The following is an 11,117-nucleotide window of genomic DNA, read 5'->3' on the forward strand; positions in this document are numbered from 1 at the left end:
ATACTTGACTTGAAAGTTGAAAATCCTAAAGCTGAGTCCAAAACTCAGTGGATTAACACCAGTTCTGAAGAAATGAAACAATGTCTAGGTTTCATGTTTCAACAAGTACAATAAGCTCTGTTTGGCCAAATGAACCTCCCCAGAAGCTTTGTCAGGTTCTGGTGCCAGGATTTCTGTCTTTCTCTTCTTGGCTGACAGTATTGAAAGTGAACTTGCGGCTGCTGTTCCTCAGTTGAGAGAAGCGATGGCTTGAACCTGGCTGGGCAGTTAACACATGAGCATTGCTCAGTGACCACAAGGCTGCTGTTTGTTGGTGGTGATCAGCTTCTCCACTGGTTATCTCCTTCATGCTACTCCATTTCTCTCTAGACACTGCCTGGGTCTTTCAAAGCCTCTCCCCTTACCTACTACCTTCTCATGGCCTGGTTAGAGAAACACAAGGCTACAAGATAACCCTCTTACCACAAATGGAAACAATCTGTTGTATTCAAACCGGTAAATAGGTGTGAAAGCCGCCGGGTATGCATTCAACCATCCTTATGTTCAAAGAATATTTACTGAGTATCTCCTTTGTGTCGGGCACTGTTCTAGGTGTTGGAGCACAGAAGTTAAAAAGACAGACAAATGGAATGCCTGGGTGGCTCATCAGTTAAGGTCTGCCTTCTGTTTAGTTTAGGATCCTACGGTCCCGAGATCAAGCCCCACATAGGGCTTTCCTGCTCAGCCAGGAGTCTGTTTCTCCCTCTGCCCCTCCCTCTGCTCACTCTTGCTCTCTTTCTCTCTAAAGAAATAAATAAAATCTTAAAAAAAAAAAAAAAGGTGGCCAAATCTCTGTGTCCTCATGGAGCATACACTCTAATGGGTGGAGAGACTTCAAACAGTAAGATCATTTCAGATAATGTTAAATGTTACCAGGAAGATCAGAGAGAGTGACCAGTCATTGCATTTGGGGAAAGACTTGTCAAGTGCTTTTAGGCTGTGTAAGTGAAGCAGTTATTTTAAGTCTATTACTCAATCTGGAGTCCTATGAATTCAGCTATTGAGAATGAAAAGGCAGCAGAAAGCAGATACACCATAACCTCTCTCTCTTTTTTTTCCTCTCTAGGCGGGTAACAGTTCATGTTTGCTTCATAAATGAAGCAGCTTTAAACAAATTCATATTCTGTCTGGAGTGACAGACTGCATTTTTATCTGTTCTTGCTACCCATGACTCTATATGGATGATTCACAAATTGGAACAAAGTGTTTTACTGTGAAAGTGGCGCTGAATTAATCATCTATAAAGAAGAACTTGCATGGAGCAGGACTCTATTTTAAGGACCTGGGGGACTTGTGGTCTCATTTAGAACTTGCAACTGATGTTGGGAGAGAAAGCACGTGTCCCAGACAGCATGCACCATTTTGCATGCCTCCAGAAGTGTCTAATTGCTGAAAAGCCACATAGCTTGATTTTCAGTTACAACCTGCAGCTCATAGTTATCTTGGCCTCTGCAAGTAGATTTTATCCTGAATAGTGGGGGGTAATAATTTTTCTCAAAGGGATCCAGAAAAAATTTTAAGAACAAATGTCAATAACATCAACAACTCTACATGGAGAAAACAGTGGGGATAAAATAATGGGAGTTGGCAACATGTCAGCCTTGTAGATGCTAATGAATGGTCTGGGTCTGATCTCGGTCTCTTCTCGACATAAACCTGTATCCCACTAGAAAAATGGACATGGTTAGCTGGATCTAACCATGCCTATGAGCCAGTATTGAATTAGAACATTGACGTCATCAACAAAATGAAACACAGCCTACAAAATGGGAGAAAATAATTGCATATCATGTATCTGATAAGGGGCTAATATCTAAAATCTATGAAGAACTCAAACTACTCAATAGAAAAAATATATATAATTTAAAAATGGGCAGAAGATCTGAATAGACAGTTTTCCAGAGAGGAGCTACAGATGCCCAGCAGATAAATGAAAAGTTGCTGAACATTAGTCACCAGAGCAATGCAAATCAAAACCACAATGAGAGATCCCCTCATACCTGTTAGAATGGCTATTATCTACAAAGATGATAGTAAGTATTGGTAAGGATGTGGAGAAGAAGGAAACCCTTGTGCCCTGTTGGTGGAAATGCATATTGGTGCCGTCACTATGGAAAATTTTGAGTTTGCTCAAAAAAATTTTAAATAGAACTGCCATATTATCCAGGAATTCCACTTCTGGGAATTTATCCAAGGAAAATAAAAACACTAATTCTAAAAGATGTATAAACCCCTATGTTCTTTGCATTATTTACAGTGGCCAAGATATGGAAACAATTATATAAGTGTCCATCAATGGGTGAATGGATAAAGAAGATGTGTGTCTGTGTACATGTACCTATATGTGTGTGCATACCCCCCCACACACAATGGATTATCACTCAGCTCTAAAAATGAAATCTTGTCATTTGTGATAATATGGATGAACCTTGAGGGCATTAGGCTAAGTGAAACAAGTCAGAACAACAAATACCATATGATCTCTTATATGTGGAGTCTAAAAAAAATAAAAGAAAGACAATTAAAAGTACCAAGCTCATAGATACAAAGAAAAGATTGGTGGTTGCAAGGGGTGAGGTGGGGTAATAAATGAATGAACTAGGTTTTTTGTTTGTTAGTTTAAGTTGAATAAAAATGTAAAAATAATAAACCGCCCCCCCCCCCCAAATATTGATGCCTTTACAGAGAGGAGACTTTCCAAAAGACTTAGGGCCCAAAGCTAAGAACACTGAATATCAGGACAGTCACTGAGGAACACATTCAGTACCCTTTTCCCCTGCCACTATCAGAGTGTATAAATTGTGCTTGCAAAATATGTTATGAAATGTTTATGTTCTAAAAATACTACAGAGTTATGTAAAGGGACTACAGAGAAATTGCTGAATATATGAAGGTGCAATTTTCAATTTATATCATGAGAGAAAGTAAAATTTTATTTAGTATCTAAGAAAACCACACCCACATTATAATATGGGTATTGAAAACTAGGTTACCTGGCTTTTATAAGGCAGCAAGGAATCAGGAAATTTTAGTTATTTCTCATATAATCACCATTATCAGCTTAAAGGATCCATTTATTTAAAATCAGTCACTGTATATTCATTAATGTCTATGAAATAAAACTAGCGAGCTTTACGTAGTTACACGTCAGTTTGCTATTTAAAACATGTAACAGCGTTTGTCCTATTAAGAGTGAATTTGGTAAGAATTCCAAAGATGGACATCATGCTTTTAAACTAAAGTTGTTAAGACATGTGAATTTCCATTACCAATTTTTTTATAGGCAAATAAGCATCTGACTGAAATGAATTCTTATGGTTTATTTTGATGAAGATACTTTTACTATATCATGAACAGATACATAAAGGAATCCAAAGCTCTCTATTGTAACTTAATTCTTGTTATAACATTGTTGTCAAGTTCCACCCCCTCAGATGGCCATTTGCAGTGTAGTGATTTAAAAAAAAAAAAAAGTCATGAAAAACTGTGAGCTTTCCTTTGATTTCAAAAGTCCAAGAATTTCTAGCGTGGTTGGATTTTAGATTATGTTCAAAGCAGATCCAAATCAACTCCAGTGAAGTGGCCTTTGCTCTTTTTTTGTACCAAAGAGCCCAGATGGTTCCTATGATCCCTTCCTTCTCTAAAGTGCTGGGGTTCCTTAAAAGGTAGTCATTTCTCTAAGATACAACCCAGGTGCTTTGGGAAGCTGCATTGACTTATTCAGGCCCTTAAATATCCCCCGATACAATCGATTAGTAATAAACCCAGAGATCAGTTTACTTGCTGAAAGGACCTGTCTCAGTGTGTGACGTTGGTTATTTGGAGGAAAATAGATATAAATATGTATGAGTTATATGTGTAGGTCAGGTGTAGATTGAGAAAATTGATACTTCTCAGTTTAATAGTTTGATTTATTTCACCAATGGTTTCAAATCTCTTAGGCATGAGAAAATGCTGTTTAGTAGGCTTGAGAGTACAAGAAAAACACTTTTGTTCTCAAAGCTAGGAGCTGGGTTTTAACACTCAAGGAGATGGTTCTAATCAATAGAGTTAAATAAACGAATTCAGCAAGTTATGAAATATGGCATGGTAGGCGAGAGGTAATATATTCTAATTAAATATATTGGTTCATTGAGAGTTTTGTGAATGACCAATTTTTAAAACACTAAAGTTTGATAAAATGCATGAATAGTAGAAAAAGGCTGAACATTATTTTGGATGCTAGCTTCTTGGGAATTGTCATATCTGCTTTGAGATAAATATATAGAGAGATATATATATAGAACTATATATCTTTGCTTTGTTTTATCCAGTACGTGTGCTGAATATCCTTCAGAAATCATGGAAAACTCACAACTGATACTATAAACGATGAAATCACCTCTTAAACTGGTGCCATGTATCTGATAGGTCTCTTGTGTAACATTTCAAAACTGCCTTTTAAAATGATCTCAGAAGTCTGCAGATTCTAAATTATACTAAGAGCTTTGCACCTCTGGTGGAACACAAGCCTGTAAAGAAGCTGGCTCTGTGAGAAATGGTGCCTGTTCACTGATATCAAATTGTTACTGGATTTTGTATTATAATCTTACGTGCTCACCACACTGCCACTTTTTAATGAGTGAGACAAATTGTTTTTTTTTTTCAACATGATAATAGCATAAGTACCCTATTCTCTTTAAAAAAGGATTAAGTATGTGAAGAATGAAAATGTATGAGAAAGTATGTGTTTATAATGCAGTGTTTGCTTTTAATAAGAATTAAACACATTCCTTTGAATATTAAAGTACTTTGGGGCAACTGTGGCATATTTTGGTATTCTAGTTCAACTGAGGTTTGAAAGTAACAGAAAAAGCATTCAGAATTCATGGCTATCTCTTAATGTTTTTGTGCAGCTGGGTTTTGGTTTCAAAATGTAATTCCAATATGAGGCCTTTAGCCATTCCCACTCATTCTTTAAGAAATCTTTTTCAAAAAGACAGTCTGGAACAGCGAGGTGGTTGTGTGGGAAAATTGTCAGAAGCCTCCCCTCTGCTGTTAACTGATATTGGTTAAGTCACCTCTTCTCTTTGGATCTCAATTTTTTATTTATCTTTATGGTGAAGTTGGAGGTCACATCGCCTTAGGTGTGAGCCCTATTGATATATGACTGACAAAGACGATAACATAATCTGGAATTATTCCATATAAAATGTTCAACTCTGATCTCTGTGAATAAGCAATTTGAACATAAAAAGTCATTGCTATTCTTGTCTGTAATGTAAATAGGATCCATTAGTAAAAGTAAAATTCAGTCTCATGTAGGGTGAATTGGATAACCATTTACACAAGAGATGGCTTTTTCCTTTGCTTAAGTAAACATTTTTGGATCACCTCTGAAGAATGAAAACCACAATTACGTTTTAGAAAGAGATACTATAAGATATGTGTAACTTTTAGAATTGCACCAAATTAAGCTTATTTAAATGCTCTTATTTTATTAAAAGCTTAGAGCACAAAACGTAAGATGCTCAAAGTTTTTGAATGCCAAGAGATCATTTATAATCCATTTGGAAAGGGGTCATCCATAAATTACATTTTAAAATTAGAAAGTGGTATAAGAATTTTAATTAAGCCAGCTTGTCTTTGAAACAGTATTATTTTGTGAGATTGGCAGTAAAATATAAACATTCAGATTGAAAGTCTAGTAATTTATGTGTTTGATCACACAATTTATGAGTTGCTGCTTTCCATTAACAAGTCTGGAAATGCCTTTGTTACAGATAAAATAATGGTACTTTCATTTCCTAACAAGATGTTTTAGAAATAATTTATATCAAAGTGGATATTCATAATCCTAAAATGTTTCCTAAGCACTGTAAATTTATAACTGCCATCTCCAACTATGTCATTATGATGTTATTTTTAAAAATATAATTAAGATAATTGTTTAAAAACCATAGTATTTTCAATTACTTGATTTCTCAGCTATAAGACTCAAAAATTTTCAATAAGAATATCCTATTCTATATTCTAAGGATTAATGTGTGATTATAGTGTCCACTTGTCACTATTTTTTAAATCGATGGACTTGAAAGTATTCAAACATTTAGATGGATGCATAGATATATTGCTAGTTCAGTCATAGATTGGAGTTTGCATATTGTAATGTAAATGTATGTCAACACTATTCTAGTTTATTATGACTGAAGTGTAAGTAAATAAAAAAGGTTGTAAAATGTGATGTGTATGTGTATATACTACATGTGTACTTTTTAAACTAGGTTTATGTCCTGACCCCTTTTTATACAGGTTGAATTTGAAATTACATTATATATACATATACTTTATTGTTCTAAATAAAGAATTTTATGCACTCTCAGAAGTTTGCCCTGTTGTTTGATATCTCAAAGCTATCACACATATTTAAAACATGGTTGAGGGGGTCCTTGCCTGGCAATCAGCTGGACATCAGACTCTTGGTTTTGGCTTAGGTCAATAAATTGAGCCCATGCTCAGCAAGGAATCTGTTTAAGATATTCTCTCTGCCTCCCCCTCCTGCTTGTGTTCTCTAAAATAAATAAATCTTTAAAAAAAAAATGGTTGAGCACTTATTAAGCTAAAATCAAATTTTTCTACAAAAACTCAATCTAGATGTTGTTGCCATATGAGCATGAGATAAATCATTTCAATAAATATTTACCAGTTACTGTCTTTGATTACCTGACCCATTAAGTTAAGCCTGTTTGATCGCAACATTGTTTCTAATGGGGAAAAGATGTGAAAACCACTGTACTTTGTATAAAACAACACTGAAGTAATTACCTAAGTGCAAAGCTTGGAGCATGTCCTTAAAGCACGCAAGAAGGAGAAATGGATGTAGATTAGGTAAGATTATGGAGGAGTTGATATTTGGGCTAAGATTTACAAGGGTGAGACAAATTTTGACAGAATTATACCCAGTTTGAGCAACACTTTCCAAAGCAAGAAGCAATAAAATTTCTTAGCTTATTCTATTGAAACAAACCAGCATGCCCTCAGCATATAATACAAAAAGAGATATAAAGAGAGATGAGAGCACAGCCTTGAATACCACAAGGAGGGTAGATATCCTTAGGAACCATGGGAAACTTCCCATTGTGTATTTCTGAGAAGAGGAATGGTGAGATGAAACACCACGGTGGCTCATGCGGTTTAGGCAATAAATCGTTATCTTGCTTAACCTCTGGTTGGTTTTTGACTCTTGAGACCACATCCCCTAGTTTTATGACACAATATTTTTTCACCCATTTCTTTCCAACTTTGCTGATTCTGCCTCTGCTCAATGTTTATATTGCAAACTTTTGCCAATATAAGCCTAGACAACTAAATAGCCTCCTACCTGATCACACATCACTAGCCCTTTTTCAATCAGTTCCTTAAGTTAGAGCAAATAATTCAGAGAAATCTGATGTTACTTTTCTCTGGTTAAAACACTTAAATGATTTCTCATTACTTCCAAAGAGAACCCAAATGCCTTAACATGGCTTACAAGGCCCTGCTTGGTCCATCTCGTTTTTTGGGGGGGAGTGGGGGGGTGGGATCGGTAATTGATTTCTTTCCCCTTTAAGTCATGAACATTGTGAGGGGTAGGACCATGAATATTTATACCACTGTAATTCCCTAAATTTTAATACACATAATAAATGTATAATTTAAAAAAATTTGAACTGAACAGATATTACCTAATGTCTGATAATTTTCTATAATGTTTTATTATGAACAATTTGAAATATATATAATGGGCAGAGTAGTATAATGAAACCCCATGTAAGCATAACTTAGCTTCAACTCGACTCAACTACTGAATGATCTTTATCTAAGTCTGCTATCTATACTCCTTCTCCACCGCCCTTTCATATTTTTTTAACTTTAAAAACTTTTTTTTTCAAGATTTTATTTATTTATTTGACAGACAGAGATCACAAGTAAGCAGAGACAGGCAGAGAGAGAGGAGGAAGCAGGCTCCCTGCTGAGCAGAGAGCCCGATACCGGGCTCAATCCCAAGACCCTGGGATCACAACCTGAGCCGAAGGCAGAGGCTTTAACCCGCTAAGCCACCCAGGTACTCCTTCATATTATTTGTAGGTCAATACCTAAAAATATTTGGACTGTAAGTATTTGTATGTGTATTTCTAAATTATAACTTTTTAAAATATAACCACAGTACACAGTACACTTGCCACACCTAAGAAAAATGAACAATTCCTTAATATTAAAGAGTCAGTAAGTATTCACATTTCAATTCTCGTATCATTGTACATTTGTACAAATGTAAATTGTACATTTCTGTATTGCACTATAGCAGGGTATAAAATAAAGGCAAAGTCTCCCTTTAACATTGAATTTAGGTTCTCCCAGAGATCAACACCAATAACTACTTTGTGTTAACTTCCAGAACTTCTTGGCATGAGCATACCATATATGTATCTACGTATGTATATGTGTATGCATGTATATGTATAATACTATTCTCTAACTTTACATTTTCCATTTATTAGAAGAATGTGTAACACTCTGGATCAGCCCACATAAACCTTTATCTGCTGTGCCATAATGGCCAGAAAATTACAGATGGACATTGAGATCGTAATATAATGTGTGCTCTTTAGAATTCCAGTCCATAATTAGCAAAATCCAATGTACTTTTAGAACTTTTCCTTCATCATCTTACTCAAAATTAACATGAGGCTCTCTTCTAAGAATATATCTACCTCTTCAGCCCTCTCAGTTAGGGGGTGTTTACCGTCCATAACTGTCACTGAGTTCAGAAATGGGTCCTCTGCTCTTCGTTGCTTCTTCGGTTTTATTTTCTACTCCCTAAGCCCTCCCAGATTTGAATCTCACATTATTAGACTATATATCCACTGCCACTCACTCTTGCTTCCATATATAACTCCCAGGTTCCTCTCCCTCATTTCTTCATGGTGTTAGCCCCTGGATCACTGTCACTCAATTCTTTGTATTCCTGTCCTAATTCTTGTGATTTTGTTATGCACATAAGTGATCCTTTCAACATCCTGTCTTTTCAGGTCCTTGGAACTTTTCTCCTAATGAACCACTTCTCAACACCACCCTAGCCACTTAGCCTGATGGTCTTCTTATAGACTTTATCATTGCCGTTAACTGTAACCCATTCATATTTCAATTTCATATATTCCATCTCTGACCACCACTTTGTATCTTTCCAGTTTAATCCCATTGATCCAGTGGGACTGTCAATCTATGATTCTACCATTTTCCACTAAGTGTCAGTCATTGATGTCCTCTTTCCTCTCCTTAAACAGGTTAAAATCCACAGTCCATCATCATAATCACTCTCTTGCATATACTTTCTTCTTGATCCCTCTCAGTTCCTAATATTTGCCTGGTAAATGATAGTTCTCCACCCACTCTTTATCTGCACTTGTATGACTAAACATGACTGTTATAAATTACACCATCATCCTTACTAGTTTCTCTATAGAGTCCTTCCTGTCAAGTGGGTCTTAATGCTGATCCAACAATTATATTTCTCGTCTATTGTTCTTCTCTAGTACTTTCGCTTTTCCATTTTCATAGCTATTTTACACATTTTCTCTCCCCGACCCCTCACTGCACTCTCCATTCTCACTCTTAGGTCATAATCTTGATGGCTGTTTTACCTTGAAAATTGAAATAAATAAATAAATAAATAAATAAATAAATAAGAACTTCCAAACACTCTTAACACCAGGAGGCTGATTTTCTGTGAAGTTAAAGAAACTTAAATTTCTGGTCCTCATACATCATAGATCTTTTATACATCATAGGAAGGAGCCAGCAATGTATTCAGGTAGTAATATATTGTTGTAAAATTTGCAGCCAATTCCATTTATCTTTAAGGTATTAGTGTTCTGGTGTGGAAATGGCTTCTAGAAACACTCCCATTGACCACTGTCCCAGTTCACTAGGACACGATGACCAAAAAATGTGTGTGAGCAGAGGCTGCATTAGGATGCCCTAGTGAATGTGTCTTATGGACCTGGTACCAGAATTATGTGGGTGATGGATGAAAAACAAGGTCTGAAATGAATGGAGGCAGAAGCCAGTTGGTGAAAATTCTCACGATCATCATAGTCACCTGATGTGTAAAATTACAGGTGGAAGAATCCGTTTTCATTAATGCTTGCTCAAGTCCTTGGTAGCTTTCCCCAACAAGAAAATTTTAAGTAATATAATTATACACAAATAATACATTTTTCCTCTTAATTGTGAGGAAACACAATAGAATTGAATAAAATTGCTATGTTTATAGAACCAGAAAATCTGTATATGAGAACACATGTTTTAGGTTTCTCAATGTACTGGTCTTGACAAATGTATAGTGTTATACACCCACCATTATAGAACATACAGAACTATTTGATTGCCCTAAAAATTCCCTTGTGCTTTATGTATTCAATATTTCTACCCTCCCCCATACCTCTGGAAATCACTGATTTTTTAATTTTCTTTACAGTTTTTACTTTTCCCCATTATCTGGATGTGTCACAATTTGGTTATCCATTTACCTATTAAGGACATCTTTAGTTGTTTCCAGTTTTTGGGTAATTATGAATTACGCTTCTACAAACATTCATTTTTTTGGGAGACATAAGCTTTCAAATCAGTTGGGTAAATGCCTAGGAATATTATTGCTGGACTATATGGTATAACTATGTTTAGGTTTGTAAAAAACACAAAAGTGTCTTCTAAAATGGCTATACCACTTTGCAACCCCAGCAGCTATGAATGAAAAGTCCTGCTGTTCCACATCCTCTCCAGCAATTTTTATTGTCAGTTTGTTGGATTTTAGCCATTCTAATAGGTGGGTAATAGTGTATCATTATTGTTTTGCTAATGACAAATGATGATGCACATCTTTTCATAAGCTTTCTTGCCATCTGTTTATCTTCCTGGGTGAGGTGTTTTGTCAAATCTTTTGTCCATTTTTAAATTGGGTTGTTTCCTTACTATTAGATTTTAAAATGTTGTATATTTTAGATGCAAATCCTATGTTAGATATGTGTTCTGCACATATTTGCTACAGTTTGTGGCTT

General features: G+C 35.6%; 1 protein-coding gene across 1 annotated transcript in view; it reads left to right on the forward strand.

Moving 5' to 3' along the window:
- KITLG (KIT ligand) overlaps positions 1-2,265 on the forward strand; it is an 85,666-nt gene extending 83,401 nt beyond the window's left edge. Inside the window, exon 10 of the mRNA XM_046013802.1 lies at positions 1,106-2,265. The gene's annotated coding sequence lies outside the window, so the exon portion shown is untranslated. The remainder of the gene's footprint in view (positions 1-1,105) is intronic.
- The last annotated feature ends 8,852 nt before the right edge of the window (positions 2,266-11,117 follow it).

Source organism: Meles meles, chromosome 7 (assembly GCF_922984935.1).
Source record: "Meles meles chromosome 7, mMelMel3.1 paternal haplotype, whole genome shotgun sequence".
Classification (NCBI taxonomy): Eukaryota; Metazoa; Chordata; class Mammalia; order Carnivora; family Mustelidae; genus Meles; species Meles meles.